Genomic DNA, 20,508 nt, shown 5'->3' with positions numbered 1-20,508 from the left:
TAGGTACTTAATGTAAACAGAGCCTCTGGGCCCCTGGGTAGGGCTGTGGGGAAGGCCAATAAAGGCTTATTAGTGTCGTCAGTGTCCTGACAGTTCTACTTGTCCCTCTTCCCTGTCTCCTTTTTCCTCCACCCTCTTCATTCTAGCTTAGTGCTTGTGGGGCTGCATGTGGAGACAAACCAGCTCAAGAGGAAACCAAGCCTCTTTTGGTAAGGTGATTTCCCCACACTGTGGTGTGAACTGCTGCTGTGGAGGTGGCTGGAACATGTGGCTCAGGGCTGAGAATTAATAGACAGTAGTAGATGTAGCAGTGTGATCAAAGTGGGATCTCTGCCACTTGTGAAATTACACTCAGAGTCTTCTGGAATAGTACAGATATGAATTTTCAGGTTGCAATTACCTCCTGATATAATAGCAAGTGTATTGCAAGTGTCACTGCTCACAAACATCATTATAGAATTAGATTTTTAATTTATATAGCTCTACTAGGTGATCTATATGCAGCTGGACTAGATGGTTGTTGTGGGTCCTTCCCAGCTGCAATATTCTATTCTATAGACACAACTGTGGATATACCTATATGTGCCTACAAGTACTAGAAGACAATCACTGTCTCTAAGAGCATAGTCTGGGCTAGAAACATTAAAATAAAGGAGAACCAGTCACAAGGAAGAAGAAAGGGAAAAGGAAACAATGTCCTTTTTTTTTTTTTAAATCAGAGCTTGTTTTTTCTTTCCATACTCTGTGTAATAACCCAGCAATGGAATGCAAATTAACATTCATGGTTTTTTTAAACAATAGCCTTTGTGTTCTGAACCACACTGACAAAACAGAACAATATGAAAAAAACATGATCACAAAATCTTTTTTCCAGCAATATGCAAACCAGTTTAGTGGGAAACATCTAACTGTGAGGGAATCTGTTTTAGAAAGTAATAATATAAGTCCAACTTTTCTTTACTCAGTGGAGAATGTATTTCATTTTTTCTCAAGCTGAATTTCAAACGGTTACATCACTGCAAATTCCATGAAGTCAGTATGATCCTGGGCTCTAGGTCTAGGCAGCCAGGCTGAGCAGATATAAGCAAGGGCATAACTCGATTTTCAGGAGTTTTGTTATCAATGAAAAATGCACTGAAAAGCACAGTGCTTCACTCTCAGACACCTGACTACTCACTGTGCTTACAAATACAGAAAAGAGGATGCATCACCTAAACCTATTGCCTTTTGAGTTGAAGACACTGAGAGAGAATATTCGTGATACTTGATTCCAGCTTTACTTCTCAGTAGGAACACTAAAAGGTAAAAATACATGTAAAAAGCATGCTTTCTCCTGAAAAAATCTAAAATTTGGAAAACTAATCACATGATTGCAGTTACTGTTGGCAGATGTCATCTCCTGTGGAAAATAATTTATCTGCTGCCCTATTAAACTGCTGCATAATCTCTGTTTAGGCCCAAACACTGTTTTCAACCCACATGTGTAAAATATCCCTGCCTATCTTAACATGTGGGCAGAGCCACATTGCCTGAGAGACCTCCCTGGAAAGTGCTGAAAAGCTCTGCAGGACTGTAGAACATCTATCATGAAGGTGCCCAAATGAGTGGTCCATTGTTCCATTTGCAGTGCTTGGCAGAGGTACTCCAAGTATAGCAAACTTGAGAGTTCACCTTCTCAAAACATGTCCCACTCCAGGGGAAAGGCTGGGCACAGCCCACTGTGGTCCACAACAGCTCAAAGGGTCTCACTTAGGACCACTGTTTACAGCATTGCAGGAGTTGGCTTTAGTCATAGACATTTTCCATCCTGGCCACAATTAAGGTCAGTGACTTTCTTTGAAAGTTTGATAATAAAAATGTTGTTCCACTCAAGTTGTTATTCAGGCCGGAAAAGAAATTTTCCAAGGCTATTCTTTGAAAAACAGGAGCTGACCGTTTCTGATAAGCTCAGGAGGAGCTTAGTCCAGGTGCTGTTTGTCAAGGCCAAGGCTTAACAGGAGTTTCTGAGATAAAAGTGTGGCCCAAGGATTGGGAGGGGATGCACCACCGCAGAAGGCAACCTTGAAGATACACTCCAAAGTGTTTCTGTCTACATTCTCTGACATGATAACCACCATCAGCTGTCACCATTCTAAAACCCTCTGTATAAATATCAGAAGATATCCTCTCCATTAACAGTGGAGAATATACAGTTTAATGAGCAATACCAATCATAATCCACTGAAGGGAGAAGGATCACCACAAAGACAATTTCTGTGTATCTTTTCTTTACAGCATGCAGTCCTCAGCCATTTTTAGCTTGTGGTTACTCACTGTGGGTGAGCAGGTTGGCTGCTGCTGCTTGCTCTTTGAGGTTCTCTGACACTATAAAATGGACCAATGTCCATTTTACTAATGCAGGGCAAGAGCAGGGACAAAATAGTGTATTTTGAATTATGCATTAAAATATAAAAACACAACAAAGCAAAAGTAGCTTAAGAGAGCTTTTTAGAACTCTCATAAGGGATAAGGAGGAAGTCAGAAATTAGCTAAAGCCCTCATTAGTTTTGCCTACTTGACAAAGATTCTACTGTCTTTACCTCTTACTTTTCTAAGGAGGAGCTCTGTTGGAGAAAAGGAATTGATGATTCTGGAATGTTTAGTGTCTTGTTAAATATAACATGCTGAGCATAGTTGTTTGAGAAGGTCTGTGGTTGCCATAGCTGGTGGTCTACAATCATCTTACTATGATTAAACTGCATAAAATCTGGTATTATCTAAAGGTTTATCAACTGGAATTTAACTTAACTGCAAACTCTGCCTTTAAAAGATACTGAAATTACTATGGTTGTAACAGCTTCCACAAATCTGCATTAGTGACTGAACTTAAGACCATCTGCTCCTGAGGCTGTGACCCCAAAGAAGCCATAGAAAGGAAAAACAGCAAACTACTTCCTGATATCCAGGACCTAGGACTTTGTGCCAGAACAAGAAGAGCTTGGGAACAAGGCACTCAGAAGAGACCCCATCGATCACTTACCAAAATTCTGTAGAGACGACTGTTTCTACCGCTATTCAGGTTTCAGTTTGCGGTTATTCTAAATCTGCTCCTGTATTTGCAATGCAGTTAAGCGGTACTCAGAACAGGCCATGTTACTTCAGTATTCACAGACAGCACTTTTTTTCCACCTGTCAGCTTGGACTTTCCCCACCTCTCTGTAGCAGAGCTCTTCTAGTCTCTCCTGCTCTGATTCAACACTGAATAACAGTGTAAAATAAGAAAAGCAGCAAGATTTCAAATTACTTATGGTGAAAAAAAAAATTAATAATTAAAAGTTGGTTTATTTTCCAGTATTTGTCTGGAATAATTTTTAAGTTCCATTGCTAATATGGAGCTATGGTATTATATTGCTTGTTTTCATATTTGTACATAGCAATTCAGTGATGTTGAAATGTCTGCATTTCTAGAAGACCTGTTCAGAAGTTGTGAATGTACAGATCAGACATGCTGTGTTGTTTCTGACATCCTGTGACGTTTTGCTCACTGAGCTCTTGGTTTAAACAAGCCCAGCCCCGGCCCCGCGGTGGCTGCGCAGGGCGGCAGAGCCCGGGCTGGGCGGCTCCTGCCTGCGCAGAGCTCAGCTCACACACAAACCTCAGGCTGCTTCTGTTTCCCAAGGCATTACCTGCATACCATTCTCTCCGCTGTACTGCGACGCAGGAAAATTTTTTCCCCTATCATGCCTAAAATGCAGGGCTCATTCCGAAGTGGAACTCATTATCGGCTGACTTTAATTTTCAGTCTCTGTGCAAACTGTGCTGTACTTATGACGACGGTAATACGCTAAAATAAAGGCCAAGCGGAAAACGGCTTATCTGCTCTCTGACCACAGAAGAAATTGGCAAGTGGCTGGGTTCATACTTCTCTCTTTTTTTTTTGTACTTCAGGTTACAAAGAGATATCTCATTGGCTCATCTAAATGTAATTTTTTACTCCTTTTTCATTTGCTTGTTAGAGCTGCAAAAGTAAGATCATGTACACAAGCTTTCAAATTTAAATATAACGAGTTGCACATGCCAATATGTAGTGAATGGTACAGTAACAGAGTAATTATTGAAATTTTACCCTGAAGTGCAATGTAACTTTTTTCCTCATATCCTCATCACAGCATTATGTGCAATGTAACTTTTTTCCTCATATCCTCATCACAGCATTATGGGATAGGATTTGGGGATCCCATTAGTAGGAAGTGTATTAGCACTTATTTTAAAATAATTTTTAGCTTCACATATCTATGTCAAAGCTAAGAGCAAACATACCCTGTAAAGTTAAACATTAAAATGCAAGTGAACGCCAGATTTGCTTTCCTTTAGTTTTATAATCATTTAAAAGCTGACAATTCATTTCCTGGTGTATGTACTTATGAATGACCTCTTGGAATTGACAATGTTGGAAAAATTTTCAATTAAAAAATTACTCTAGTTACTCAGATTTCTGTGTCTAGGTAGCCTCTCTCAAAATAAATCCCCAAGGATTTAGTTAGTTTTACCTTACTTCAAAGGGTAACCTCCAAACTTCCCAGAGCATACAGTGAATGTAAGGAATCAAGAAGTGAAAAAACACACATATCCTTTCAAGTCCAGCAATTTTAGTGGTCCTACAGGAACAATGTATCAGCATTGTTAGATCAACAACTCATTGCTTTAAATACATAAACAGAAATAATTTGTGTTCCTATTTTTTGATGTATTTCAGAATTCAACAGTAAATGGGAAAATTCACTAAAAAAAGGGTAGTTCACTAAAATCTGAATAACTTCATTGTTCTAAATGCAATGAGTAAAGAAAAAATAGTGTACATTTTTTCAGATATTAAAAACTACTCTGAAACTTGATTCTGCAAGTTGATTTTTCATTTGGAAAGACTGTTAAATGGAACTTACTTTACTGCTATTACTTTCCAATCTAACAATAGTTACCTTCAGATAGATTCCACTGTATTCTTTAGAATCATAATTCTTGCTGCCAGTGAAAGTAGGTTTTCATTTCTTTTAAAATAAATCTTGTTTCATTTCATTTGGCAAACCTGCAGCATTCTCACATGCCAAATCATACTCTGTCTTCTGCTTGATAGCCAGCTTCATAGTAGTAGAGTCATAACAACAAGGATATGAAAATTGTTAAAGGAGTGAAGCAGTTCAAATTCCCTTAAGTTCCAGTCAGTGTGATAAAAACACTTTGTGAAGGAGTATCCAAGACTTTCTTCTTTATTTTACAGTGCTGAGAATCATAATTTCTTAGAAGGTGCAAAGATAGAATTTTACATGTAAGATCACTCACCTAACTCAGCAAACTAAATAGCTGCTGTGTCATTAATGTTTGCCATGTGGTGAGTAATTGCACCAAGCCTTTGCCTCTTGAATAGCTTGGTTTGCAGCTTTGTTTCACTGACCATAAACCACAGGGTTAAAATATAGTGCAAATAACAAAGTGAGAAGAGCTGTAAAATAGTGTTTTCATGGTGTCTTCCAACAGCTGTTACCAGAAGTAGTAGAAGGTGCAAACTCAATTGCTGTCCATGAATAATGATAGTTTTTCTGGCCTTTTTATTTTAGATATTTGAATGGCCATCATGTTTTTCTTCTCTGCAGAAGAGGCAGCAGTCAATTACAATGATGATTATATGAACTACAATTAAAACAATTCCAGCTGCTCTGACAAAAGTAGCTCCAGGCAGAGTTGGCCACGAGGTTCTGTTTTGAGTACATCTTGAGGTGTTTCTTTTCTGCCTTCTGTAAGTAATATGCAAATAGCTTTAAGCTTTGTTATAATCCAAGAACAAATGATGACTTGGTGTTTCACTGAGCGCACTGGTAAATACTGCAGAGATCAGCATATGCAGCAAGATAATGTAGAAGTGTCATCAAATTAAGAGGTCTTCTGCCACTTGCTCCTTGTACTCCAAACACTGTCCATATTACAATTTGTGGAGTTCTCACATTAAGTACTTGTACTGTTTAACAGATTGCACCAAGGTCACAGAGGAGGGAACAACACAGCAGGTAATGTCACAGGATACTGCACTTATTTCTTCATTTGAAAGCATTCTCCAACTACCTCTGGTATTAGCAACCTAAGTGAAATAATAACAATGTAATCATCTGTTTAAAGAAATGGTTTTTAGTACGTTTTGTATATCCACTGATACTGATCCACTGAGCATTTTCCCTCAGATGAATTACTAAACTTGTTCATGATCTTTAAAGGCAACTCGCAGGTCCTGTAAAAAAAAGTAAAAACCCAAAGGTGTCATCATTTGTACAGTTAGCTTGATGCTATTTCTTCACACAACCATGAGCATGATTAGTAGATATTCACAATAAGACAAGCTTGCCTGCACAAAAGTATCTGATTTTACTGTAATTGTTATGTATATTATATTGGTTTTCATGGCTGAAAGAATATCATTCTAGAACCTCTAAAGCATGTCCTTAACTTTCTCCTTTTGATGGCCATTTAGTGGACAGGTAAATATAGAGAGTAAGGAAATGAAAAGCATCTTTATAATAAGGATTTTTGATATGTAAATTGATTCACAGAGTCTCAGAATGAATACAGTTGGAAGGCACCACAGCAGGTCACCTGGTCCCACCTCCCTGCTCTAGCAGGTTCATCCCAGAGCACATGGCACAGAATTGCACCTGGACAGTTCTGGAATATCTCCAGTGAGGGAGACACCCTCTCTGGGCAATCTATTCCAGTCCATGGTGTCCTGCACAGTAAAGTTCTTCCTCATGTTCACGTGGAATTTCCTGGGTATCAGTTTCTGCCCGAGGCCTCTTGTGCTATTGCTCAGCACCACCAAGCAGAGCCTGGTCCTTCCTCTGAGCCCTCCCTGCAGAGACTTGTGTACACTGGTGAGGTCCCCTCTGAGTCATCTCTTTTTGAGGCTAAGCAGTCCCAGCTCCCTCAGCATTGCCTGGAAAAGAGATGCTCCAGTCCCTTCATTGTCTTTGCAGCCTGTGCTGGACCTGCTTCAGGAGCTCCATGTGTCTTTTGTGCTGAGGAGCCCAGAACTGGACACGGCATTCCAGATGTGCCTCACTAGAGCTGGCTCGAGGGGCAGGATCACTTCCCTTGACTTGCTAGCAATGATCTTCCTAGTGCACCGCAGAATCTCATTGTCATCTTGGCCACAAGGGCCCACTGCTGGCTCATGGACAGTTTGTTGTCCATCAGGACCCCCAAGTCCTTCTATGCAGAGCCACTTTCCAGCAGGTCGCTCCCCAGCTGTCTAGGTACTGGGGTTATTCTTCCCCAGGTGCAGGATCCTGCATTTGCCCTTGAACATCAGATGGTCCTTCTCTACCTACTCCTTCATCTCCAACCTGTCAAAGTTCTTCTGAATGGCTGCACAGCACTCTGGAGTACTGGCCATTCCTCCCAGCTTTTTGTCATCAGTGAACTTGCTGAGGAGCCATCTGTCCAAGTCATTGATGAGTAAATCAAAATACTGTCAGTAAGTTAAATACTGGCCCCTGCACTGAAGCTTGGGGGGCACCACTAGTGCCAGGCCTCCAACCAGACCCTGTGCCACTGATTAAGACCATCTGAGATCTGCCATTTAACCAGTTCTCAATTAATTTGATACTACTTAATGGGGCAAAGCAAGAACAAACAAAGAGATTAAGCCACTCACTGAGCCTTCGTGATGGTCCCTCAACTGGCAAGACGGGTAGTGCAGAGAAATAAACTTGCAATACAGTAACCCTAATGTCTAAAATATATCAGCCTACAAAACCACTCTAGAATCTTTCACAAGTTTTAAATTTACTACAAAAACAAATAGATTGTATCTATCTGGCACTTAGTATGACATAATCTGTGCTGAATGTTTGCTTTCAAATATCCAAACAGATGTCAGTTCTGAACAGTATTTGAGGTAAAATTTTAGTCATCAGGATATGATTTTTCATTTAAATTGACTTTGCCAGTTGTCATTAGTAACTGAAAAAATCCTCACATACAAAAAAACCCCTAAATATAAATAAATAAATAAAATATTTGGAATTATTCTGTTGCGAGTATCAGTTCTCAACTAAAGTTTAACCATCTCAGAAACTTGCATTTCTGATATTTCAATGCCTCCCCAACATCTAACATTTCCTTATTTTTATATAAATGGTGAATATTTTAAATGCTGTCTTAAATGCTGGGTTTACTTGAGATAACTTTTAATTTATTTTAATGTGATTTTCAGGCATCTTTAGATGCTCCCTGCATTTAACTAAAGTACAGATTACTGAGAAGACTGAATTTAATACTTGAGAACAGAGATAAGCACCGAAACAAAACCCTAAAATCCAAAGAAGACATCTCAGAGGTAAGGAGGGTGCTATAAATGATTTAGAGTCTCAGGTTTGTCTATGTGACCATCGATTATGAAAGTACGTATGTACACAAATACTACAGTTTAAGAACTTCCAAAGCAGTTGGGTAATTTCAGAGCCTAAGTCCTATTTTCAAAAGTCATGTAACAACCTTGGTGGAAGTTTTCATTTTGTTCATGGCCACCTGTCACTCAGCTGTTAGCCACAGTCTTCCTCCTGACCATTTCCAGACTGCTTTGGAGAGCCAGTGACCTCATTTTTATTGCCAGACCAGCCTGTGCTTGGTTGTTGCATAACAACAAGCCATAACACAGGTACTACATGTAGTCTTAACAAAACCCTAGAGCAGATTTTCCATAGTTCACCTATAGTTATCTTCTTCCAGAATACTTCTGAATACAAACAGCATATGGATGGGGAAGAGTCAGCATCTCTTACTGACTCTGCATGGTTCAAGAAGGTGGCATAGTGTCTCCATAAATATGTGTGGCCTTTGGGCACATGGAGAAGAGATAAGCATTTAAAATTATAACATGGGCTGCAAAAAGTCTGTGAAAAAATACAGAGAATATGAAGTTTATTTTGATGAAAACATCAAGGACAGACATTGCATGTGTACACGTTTTACATAAAAAGAGAAATATTAGTATTTGTCTTTTGTTTAAGCAAAAGGGGCCGGTGACTGCAGCTTCCCTCCAAGGGGCTGAATCACCACTTCCTGTCAACTCGTTAGCACTAACACATCACTTCAGAGCTACAGCTCCAAAGCTTCAAACTGCTCCACACAGGCCAGCTTCTGTTTGTACAGTGTAGTCACTGAGCTGCAGTTCAGCAGTGTCAATAATGGTGTCTGGAGCAATTTTTAAAGTGCACTGTATTGTCATGAATCAGCCTTCTGGTCTCCTACTATAATCTGTTTAGCAAATGGCACATTTAGCTACTTAGCCATTTATATATATAAAATATATATATATATGTATGGTAGGCACTCAGTCTTCCATTTGTTGTGCAGAATGATGAACTCATTTAAAGGATGCATTAAATAAGCAGAAAATTGCTATTGTTTTTGTTAGAATACTTAGAATAGACATATGGACATTGTAGAATTAAACCACTGACTCCTGTGGTTGTCAGGGGCCCCAGAAAGTCCATTTTATATGTGCATAAAAGCTTTGCTTAGTCATTCATCTATCAGTTGGTCATTTCCTCTGTATGGGCAAAAGAAAAGAGTGGTTAGAGGGTCTTCTCTGCAGTTTAGATCTGTATGTGATTTAGATCAGTCTGCAAGGCATGTGGTAAAATTTCAATTTATGAATTTTTACAGTTCTTTTAACAGAGTCATGGGGCCTGTTCACGCAAGTCTTTTCCCACAACACATGGAAGTCTTCATCTTGCAGATTTTCCAATATTACAAAAGCTTAAAGAATGTTAACACTGAGTTTGATAGGAAGTGAAGCCTGTTTGTATATCAGCAATGTTTCTACATGGAGCTAAAGCTTCATTTTAAAAGCATCACAGACTTCATTTGGAGTTTTTAATTAGATTACATAGAAGTAAAATTCTTTCATTTTACTATTTACATAAAATAATAAACCCACTGTATATTAGTTGTATTATTTCAGGCACTGTCCATGGATATTACAATGATAATATATTGATAAATAAATTAGGAAAGGTTGAAAGGAAATAAAAATCAGTTTACCACTTTAACGTGTCTTATACTATCTTCTATCATTGCTACGTTTATTGACTTTCAAAACTCCAAACTAATTTTGACTAAATGTAATTGGAAATATTTAAAAATATGAAAGCAATATTTAGTCACTGTGGAAACAAAAGGATTTTTAATAATTAAATATCTAGTGGCCAAAGTGGTCTGGTAATCAAATCAAAAAGAATACATACCCAGCAGAAGCAAACTCCCTCCACCCAAGAGGGGCAGTCCAATCTAGCATCCAGGACCTCGTGTTCACCAGCTGCTTAGGCTGTGTCCTGAAGTGTCCCTGTCTCAGGAGCCTGGGTGGCCCTTCCTGCAGCCAGGCTGCTGCTGTGTGACATGAGAAGGAGCTCCCCTTTCAGCAGTGGTAGTAGCTGTGACAGTACTGGCTCTACACTGTCTCCTGACAGTGCCTAAAACCCAGCAGCTCTAAGGTGTCACATGCGTCAATCCCTTTGTGCTCCAGGAGAATGAGGATCTCCTTAGTCTGACAGCCCCATCACATCCAGCAGCCCCACATGGATGTCTTAGGTTACTCAGGGCATTTTAAAAGGCACTGGAAGCCTCCATTTAGGAAACTGAATTTCATCCCAAATAATACTGCATGAGCAGCCTGCTGCTCTGATTCTGGCCTACTTCTAACTGTAATCCTGATATGAGAGAGACTCCAAACAAGGAAAAATGTGGATTACTAGAGATGCTAGGAAGGCATCACTTGCTAACAGGTCAGACTGATGTTCAGATAAGGTATTTCTAAACTGTCTGTAATACCACAAAGCTGACTGAATCTATTCTGAAAAGCTATCCACATGATGACAGAAAATTATGTGTAATTCTGGCTAAAATAATGGACTCTCTTCCGCTGAAGCCGAAGGGGACTGCTGGTTTCAATTGGACAGGACTGGCTAAAGATGGTAGAGTAGAAATTGATGCTGAATGCTTTCTAGTCTGTTGCAGTTTCATTCAGACTTATGAGAAAGAATGTTAGATATAGGTAAAATGTTAAGAAGATAGGATACATTCAAAAGCATTTTGATTTTTTACCAATAATCTATTCCCAAATTTAAGAAATACCATTTGAAGACGTTTCACAATACAAAAAGAGTATAGGAACATGGTGAACTTAAAGGACAAGAATGATGAACTAAAAATAATTCAGAAGTTGGAAAATTTTATAAGTTTGAACCTGCTGAGACAATATTTAAAGACATATATGACTCAAATCTTAGGGTGCAGACTCACTGAAGAATATCAAGAATAATTTTCAAATATATCTTGCAGAGTTTAAATATGAAAGTATATTTTCCAGAAATAGTTTTTCTTACTACTGGGAAGATGAATCTGGTGTATCCCCACTCTTTTTATGTTTAGCTACTGGGTATAGTTTTACTCTTTGAGTGTAACACAAACTGTAGTCTTAAATTTATCCCTTTACTGATAAGAGTTTCATGTCAGGGATACCCAGACTTTTATATGGAAAATACAAATTTTAAAAACAGATAAAACATCAATTTCAGCAACACACACATGTCTCTCAAACCCTGATAATTAAAGGAATATACTACTTGACAGTATATTCAAAGAAAGTTGACTTACCTTGTATTTTGTCTCTGTTCAAACTGGAGTGCTTTTTGCATGTTTCCTTCTCTGTGTTGCTAAAATATCGCTCATTGTAAAAGAAGAAGCAAGAGAAATTAAAGAGAAGCAAAAATAGAGAAGTTACTTGGAAACCAAAATGTCTAGAATGTCATTACATATTTAGAATGTGAGTCCTTCTAGAGGCATTTACAATTTTTATGCCATCACAGACTCAAAAAGTAATAGCAAGAGATATAAATATTGTAATAAATACAATAACCTCCCAGATATCATAGATTTACTGGGGCATAAAATTTTACAGAAACAGAAAAAGTAACAAATCTCAGTTCCCCTTACTTAGAATGTAATTCTCCTAATTCATTAGTTGTGGTAAAAAGAATACCTGTTAATAAGCTAAGACATACTGTACACAATTTAGCTGCTCTGATTCACAGGAAAGGGAACATATACAGTCATTGTCTTTTTGTTGTTGTTATTGGGGATGGTATTTTATCACTGTCGATATTCTTTAGGTTCTCAACATGTTTTCTAGCATTTCTCTCTGAAAGCATTACAAAAATCTTTCATTCAGGTAGAATAGGAAAAAAAGTAAGATCTTTTGATATTTTTCTTATGGCATGAACGATATAAACTATTTAATTGCATGGAAGTCACTTCAGCTGTCCCTTCAGCCAATTTAAAATGCTCAAAGGCAAGACTTCAAAGTTGCTTCAATATTTTTTAAGAACTTCCTAAAAATATTTCAGAAATAAAATATTTTAAAATGCTTTAATAATGGAATATTAGAAGAAATATGAGAAATAGCAATATAATAGTACATGGGAAATAGATTGATACCTACAAGATCAATACTCAGTAAGTATAGACAGGCCAAATGAAGGGTGTGATTGAAAGAAAAATCCTTTTTCTATATCAGCACTACACATTCTCACTGCTTATTAGTCAATTCTGCATCTGAGATTGAATCACTGCTGTTTTTATGGAGTCCTGTAGTCTTCCAGGACAGGGAGGGTCAAGAGAATATCTTCTACATGCTGTAGAAATAAATTTATATAAATAACTATGTCACTGAAAAACTACTCACCTTTAATGAAAAATCGTTCCTGGGACACTCTGCATCGCTTTTGAGAATCTCTAATGTATATTAATACCTATATAGTGAATTTTAACTGTGGAAACAAAACATAAGTGGCCTGGAAAACATGGGTGAAACAACCAAAAAACCTTCATATTTTTCATGCAAATTTTGGTTCCCAGCCTTAGAATGGCAACAGCCTTTCACCCAAACTAGCTGTCAAAAACAGTACTAAATAGGTAGCTGCAAGCTGTTACAGAAAATATACCATTTCATACCAATTTCCTGGGCAGAAAACAGCAGCAACTAATGTTTTCTCTAACGTATTTTCAACAGCAGCAAATAATGACACAGGCACTGGGAAAATCGTGTCTGCTATCTTCTCTGGCTTGTCCTTGAGATCTCCTCCTTTGCTCCAACCATCAGAGATAGGCAGAATTTCCTTTGGCTGGTTCTTCATGCTTAGTGTACCTTGTGGCTGTCTCCATGTACAAGTACCTGCTGAATCAGACTGACATCACTACAACCCACTGCATTTTGTTGATCCTTTTTAGAGAGGGCTTGTGACTTAAAAGGGGCTGCCACATGCTTTCAGCAAAAACACAGTGTGCTTGCTGGCTTTGCAATTTTTTTAATATAGTTTTATGAAACTGGGGTAATAAAATTATTCTAGTTGATGGAACAGTTAGAACATGTCTGAGAAGCTATATTATTGTTATTTCTGAGGGGAAAGAAAAGTAGACAATATGCTACTTATGACCAGCAGAGAGATGGGGGCCCTGCTCTTGTCATGTTGCCCAACTGAAGATTCTCAGGGTACCATTACAACAAGCCAGATTCTCTGTGTGACAGTGAGCTAAGACTGCAGAACTGGTAAGGAGAATTGCAGAAACGCACAGCCATCTTTCAGCTAACATCCTACAAACAGCAGCTGCCAATAGCAAATTAGTTGATGGCTCTGTGCTGAGGCAGTGAACAGGGCTTTTCACATCCCAGTGCATTTAGGGTGTGCTGTAATTGGGGTTCAGTAGGTGTGCGGCAAATTCAGGAAGTGCAATTTGCACCTTCTTGTGCCAGAAGCTGAATGAGTCAGATCCTTGAAGCTTCAATTTCAGCTTTGCTGCTGCCTCCTCATTGTTCTGACTAATACAATGATTTCATACCCAGCTAAGTATGGTAAAAGCCAGCTGCATGGCCTCTAGGTTAGAGCCAGCTCATGCTGGCGTCAAAGCTAAAAGACTCCCACAGATTTCAGGGGAGCAGCTGCAGACCACTCCGGTTACCTGTAAGCAAAATTATTAACTGCACTAAGAAACACAGAAATCAAGTTACATTTAACAATACAACACACCACATCAGAAGTCATTAGCATCTCAATTCTTAGGTGTCAAATTTGAAACATCTGAAAGAGGCCAGAAGTTCAGAAAGAACAAAGCAGATGGACCTAAGTCTTCTAACATATCGAAAAACAGGAAACTTAAAATAGGCAGCAACTTTAAATGCAAGTCTAACTCTCTAAACATATGAAAAAACGCCCTAGAAAAATGCCCTTTATGGTTTTGGCCCCAGATGTCCCCGATTACAGCACGTCCCAAATGCACTGTGCTATGAAAAGTCCTGCTCACTGCCTCAGCACAAACTCATCTAACACAGCAGGATCAGTGTCGTGTGTTAACTTGGTATGACCTTGGTCCTGGGCAATACTGAAACCTCTGTCTTTTATGAGACTTTATATATACACACTGGCGATTTTCATGGTCAGCGTATACATTTACAGAATACAGGCTTCTTTCCAATTTATTTAATTACTTACTATAATCAACGTATTTCAAAAACCAGTTTATACTAATCGGTAGGACATTTTTTCCTTCTGTTTATAAATTAACTTTAGTAATTTGTGAAGAACACTGAGGGTGAAATGACTTAAAATAATGTAACATTTGAAAGATTTAGTAACAGTTTTATTTCCCTGTGTTCTCCCACTGGAACCACAACTTGGCAATGCATTTGATAACTGTTTTTCCTTCTGATCTTGTGTAAGCCAAAACCTTGGTCTGACAAATGATATTGTGAGAGCAGTTATCTAAAACTGCCTGGAGCTCTGGCAGAATCGTGCCAAGGGCCTTGATTTTAACCCTGCAAAAGGTAATGAGGGTTTGCAGGTTGGGCAGATTAAGATTATATTTGATTCTGTAAGGCTGTTGTAACTCCAGAAAATGAAGACTAAATCATTTAGTAGTGTTCCTAGTTAGTCTACAACACTTTTTCTCCGAAGGTGAGGATAAGGTCAGTGGTGAGACCCAGAAGCTTCCCCACCTCTCCAGAAGAACTGCAGGGAGAAAGACCAGGGTAATTTGACACAGAGTTCAGACTTTGTATGTACTTGCTGTACAGTATTCTCTAGTCTCGGAATAGTGCAGCTGACAGCTAGGATCCCCCCTTTCTAACAGATGTCAGGTGTGTTTCAGTAAATATCGAAACCATGGATAGCTTTCTGAGCCTGATGTGAAAACCAGAGATTCTAAGGTTTCCTGCATGCAATTTGTAACCTCCTTAGAGGCCCCGATTATCAGCCTGGCCTGCCTGTCAAGCACTGCTCGGTTTTTGGGTCAAAGAGGCATCAAAATGGGGTCAGAGGACGAGCTCATTATTTCCTGTCTTCTCAGCAGTCTGCTCCCAGTGTGTTTCTTGGCTCCTCTGTGACGAACATGGCATTGTTTGTGAAACAATGTCATGTTTTAATGATTTGCAAAATACTATGAATCGTGCATATTAAAGATACTCAGCAAGCATTAACAGCTGCTATTTATTGCAGCAAAGTTTTATAGAATTTCAAGGATATAGACTTGTGTTGAGGTGATATAGATGTGTTGAGCAATAAGCCCCCATTATAGTGGGCTTACTTAAACAGCCCATCAAGATTTTAATAAACTGGCAATAGCATAAGAGAAATTAATATAGGATTTTAAAATATTTAAATATTTTTAAAAATTGCTACATATGAAGTAGCAATATTTTCAGATCTTAGTTAAAGTACATAAACTAAATATTAAAAAAAAACAATGTATCCTTGCCAAATAATTAAACTTTCAGAACCCGTAAGGTGTCTGACCCCAGCGTGACCCGCTGTCACTGCGCTGTGTCAGCGGCGTCATTCCCACTCGCACCGCCCGGAGCGGCTGCCCGGTGTGTCAGGTCACATCAGCACCCGGCGCTCCCCGCGGAGCTGCTGCTCCTGGCCGGCACGAACGGCGGCCGAGGCTATTCCCGGTCCCAGCTCCCGCCCGGCCCAGGCGCGGCCGGGGCGCGGCGCCTCCCGGGGCAGCTCCGCCTGAGGCGGCCCGGACGCTGCGCCATGGCGCCCCCTGGCGTGGCGGATCCGCCATGGCGCCCCCGCTGGCCCCGAGTCCTGAGGGAGCGCCGGCCCAGGGCGGGATGGCGGCATGCCGGCCCCACAGCGGCCCCACAGCGGCCCCACAGCGGTCCCGCGGCGGCCCCACGGCGGCCCCACAGCGGCCCCACAGCGGCCCCACAGCGGTCCCGCGGCGGCCCCACAGCGGCCCCACGGCGGCCCCACGGCGGCCCCACAGCGGCCCCACAGCGGCCCCACAGCGGTCCCGCGGGGAGCACCGGGCCCACAGCGGGATGGCGGGGATAGGGGATGCCGGAGGCGCTGGAACATGATTGTTTTTAGGGACAGTAAAACGTTGTGGTGAATGCTCCTAGCAGGAAGCCTCAAAACTAATTATAGCTCCTCATTACGGGCGCATTAAATTTCTGTTAAGAAATACATTAAAAGATAAAAAGTGGCCGAAATGTCAGGCCACTAATAATATAAACTGAATAAATTTTCCATTTTTGACTAAAACCTGTAGAAGAGGGTCTGCAATATTGAACTAAAAGACAGTGCACCTTGTAGGCAGATATCATCATCATCTCAGTGTCAGGAGCACATAAACATTTCAGATCACGAACAAAAAGTGTTTTTGAAACGATGTTTGTAGAGGCTAACAATCATTTCCTTCCTTAGTGCATACAGCATAATGAAACTGTATTAAAAAAATATTTGCATTCCCTATTTAAGCAGCTTTGCAGATAACCAACTGACTTAGATTAGAGAATATTTACTGGCTTGTTTTTTCCATTGCAGCCACCACAATAGGAGGACCAGCACCTCCAAAATCTGCCTGGGCCACTGGCAGCACCAGACGCTGGGAGCTCGAGTCCATTATGAAACCAGGGTGAAGTGAACAGCTGGCTCAAATGATCGCCTGGGAGCCCACACCCTTGCTCTCCCTCAAATAACAATGTTTATTGCATTCTTATTACACTGAAATTAAATCAATAAGCATTTGGGAAAGCAACATCTTCAGGATGGTGTGTGGGAGGACATTACAATATTGTCCTGTCGAGCAATCTCTTACTTCTCTCTCCCCATTTGATAATAAAAACAGTGACTGGACAAATGTCTCTTTCACACTTTGCTCCTCTGCTTTTTGTTCTCTGCCACTCTCCCTAAAACAACACAAACTAACTGAGGCATAACAACACAAACCAATAGTTTGTCAGATTCCAGAGTCTGGGATGCATTTTTGCCGCTCTGTATCTATTTGGACAGAAGTGCAGAACTGCTGCAGCAGCCACAAAAGCACAAGAGGTCCCGTACATCCCTCTGGCTCCTCTCATGCTGGAGGAGAATTATGGGCTATAGATAGGAGTCCATACTGACATTTCTGCTGTCTCTCCTGTGTCATCTCTCAGCACACTGTTCCATCCCACCCCCCCCAAGCTTCTCTGCTACTTAAAGCAATTACAACTCGAGTGACTCATTGCACTGCAAGTCTTGGAGTCAGTCCCCCATAGAAGAAAAGAAAAGCTCTCCCTGTTTTCTATGAGATCCACTTTCTGCTGGTATTTGAGTGAGACAGTGGCAACCCAGACAGAACTGTCATCCAACACTTCTTCTCAAGTAGCTTTTTACCCCTTAGTGACTTGGTAGGAGCAACAAATATACAAACTCAAATGAAATGGAACTGGAATGCTCCCAGTGACACGCAGTGCAAGGCAGTGACTTGCAGGTGGTAAAGTGCCTCTCCCTGAAAGATGAAGACTCTGAAGTTACCTACATGTGCATCATCTTTCAGATTTCCTTGAGCTGACAGCTTCCCCACCTACCTGTGTGAAGTTTTATATGGCAACAATGAAGGTAAAGAAAAGTACTAATAGAGAAAGTGAGATAACAAAAACATGAAATAGAAAAAATATGCTAAAAAGAAGCTCAGCAGCAAAGTTAGAAATTAAACTTTCCCCTGAAAACAGAAACAGGAATCTAGTCAAGAAACAATGGTCTTGTTATATTTTGGAAACTAGAAGTGGAATAATTAGAGGCACATCTTAGTAATACATAAGAAGTATTTTCTAGCATCCTAATTATGGATTTAGTCCTGTAAATTTTTACTTGCATAAGAAGTTTGTACTTGCAATGAATACTAAATTCTTGGAAGATGTTTATGCTGTTCTTTAAAAATTTGTTTATTAGGAGACTGAAACAAAGCAGTACATTGTAGCATCTAGTTATGAAAAAGAGAATACACATTGCATCCTAGCATCGTGGTACTCTCCTTCTTCTAGTAAAGTGAACACCACAAATGCTGAAAACATTTGGATTAAACTAAAAAGTTTGTAATTTAGGTACATGTATTTTAAACTGAGGATTAATCTGGCAAGTACCAACAAGCAAGCTGCTCCTGTTCAACATAAGCACGCTATATTTTGCTTCTGAGATTAAGAATTATTTTTAATCTTTATTGTTTTATTGTTGTTTATAAAAGGGTCTAGATATATGTAAACATTTACACGCATAAGTATTTTACAATCCATAGGATCACTTTAAAAACAGTGCACTTGCAGAAAAATAGTAATATAAAAATATATCATATTACAATGCTATTCATATAATACTTATGTTATATGTGAAATACAAATTATGATATACTCTTGTTCAGAAAATCTTTCAAGCTCTGACAGAATTATTTGACGATTTAGACATGGAAAAACTATTTTATTATCCTCCACTAGAGGGAGAGAGAGCCACTCTTGTTGCTGGGCAGATTCTTCAAACAGTTTAATTCCGCACCATTTAAAGCAGTGATGTCAAGTTTGAAGGGGGGAAAAAAACCCCGAGCAATTTAGTCCATTATAATATCAAATATGAAGTAACTCCTAAAATACTAAAGCCCTGAAATCTAAAATTTCATTGCTGCTAGGTTATTTTCTGGAATCAATACCACACCATGTTGATTTCTTTAGACATGGCTATTAACATATTTATTAAAACATCTGAAATAAATAGCAAAACTGACAGAATTGTAATATTGAAAAAGTTACTAATCTGGTAACAAAACAAAATTATCTATATTGTACTTTTCATTCTGTATTGGATATGTAACATTCCTACGGGTACTGCATCATTTTCACTGCTTGCTTAGAAATCAGAGCACCATTTCTTCTATCCAACAGGTCACTATCTATCTCAGAAGCTCAGAGAAGTCTCATTTCCCTAAAGACAATTTGACAGTAACTGTTCAGAGTGTCAATGTTTCCATTTCACCTAAATACCCTGATGATTCAGTCTATGATATCCACACAAGTGTCTGTCACTTTCAGTCCTCTGGGCTCATGGTCCTGCTGGTTTGCTGTTTGTGGCAGGGTAAGGAAACAAGCACTGGTGTCTGTGTGTCCACAGAACATGTGGGAACGGCCCCAACCCACAGAAACATGAGACACTTGGTTTAGCACAGAGTACTAAGCAGGACTAAGTTTCTGATGGCATTTGTAATGTCGTTTGGAAAGTGGGCACAGGATGCCCAGTACCTGAAGGACAGCCATGGATGGCACATAATCGAAAGCTGAAATGTTACTTTAATTTAAAACCCACTGCAGAATAAGTAAAGAAGAAAGGCTGGGAGGGGTTAATATGTCAATTGTCAAAGCAATAATCTAGCACTGGAAGTTTAAGTGACCTTGAAAAGTTGTAAATATTTCTTTATATACTGTGACATGAATAAACTAAGCACAAGGCAACAACTATTTGGTTTGTGCAGTTGTGTTTGTATAGATTTCAAAAGAAGCCCTCTGTTTATGCTTCAAGAACAAAAACTTAACAAGGAAACACAAACCAGGCCTTAATACAATGTTCAAATTTAATTCTGAAGTTTATAAAATGCTCACAAATAAAAAATCCCATTAAATATATTTCTATTCTGCAGTCCTGTTTATATTTATAGAATTCTTCTAGGGAACTGGAGGCAGTTTAATAACACATTCCTTTTCTCTATCTTCATTTAGGGAAAACTATAGTTATTGACAGTATGAGCGCTATGCAGACAGAGATTGAAAAAACCCCAATGAAACAAGCAAACTATATTGGAACACCTACTGAGAAGGAAGGAATGGCCCAGTCTTAGACACATAATGGCAGCTTTGTACAAATACTTCTGGCTGAGCTGTCACAGGGATCTCTGTTGCAGGACCTGTGGGTTTTATGGCCTAATTGAGATCAGTCACACTCCAGCTCTCCAAAACAGCCCATGCAGATGTGGAGAGTACAACGCAGCAGAACACTGAGCATACCCTGGCAGCTTCACACAACGTGAAAATCCCTGGTTCAGGTACTGCTGCAGATGACCTTATGAGATATGAGCCACTAATGGCACACTGCAGTTTAGTTGTGAGCTGAGGAAGTCACC

At 39.6% G+C, this 20,508-nt stretch overlaps 1 protein-coding gene and 1 long non-coding RNA gene across 3 annotated transcripts in view; one reads left to right on the top strand and one right to left on the bottom strand.

The window, feature by feature from the left end:
• Positions 1-5,291, bottom strand: part of ZBTB38 (zinc finger and BTB domain containing 38) — a 40,466-nt gene extending 35,175 nt beyond the window's left edge. For both annotated transcript variants that reach the window (XM_033516619.1, XM_033516620.1), the window contains exons 1-2: positions 4,959-5,291; positions 3,020-3,237 (exon numbers count right to left, since the gene is read on the bottom strand). The gene's annotated coding sequence lies outside the window, so the exon portion shown is untranslated. The remainder of the gene's footprint in view (positions 1-3,019; positions 3,238-4,958) is intronic.
• Positions 5,291-19,473, top strand: LOC107208735. The gene is made up of 3 exons (XR_001523297.2): positions 5,291-5,773; positions 8,240-8,362; positions 16,911-19,473. It is a non-coding gene; the product is annotated as an uncharacterized LOC107208735 (long non-coding RNA).
• The last annotated feature ends 1,035 nt before the right edge of the window (positions 19,474-20,508 follow it).

This window comes from Parus major, chromosome 9 (assembly GCF_001522545.3).
Source record: "Parus major isolate Abel chromosome 9, Parus_major1.1, whole genome shotgun sequence".
NCBI classification, from domain to species: Eukaryota; Metazoa; Chordata; class Aves; order Passeriformes; family Paridae; genus Parus; species Parus major.
This window is presented reverse-complemented; position numbering and strand designations above follow the sequence as displayed.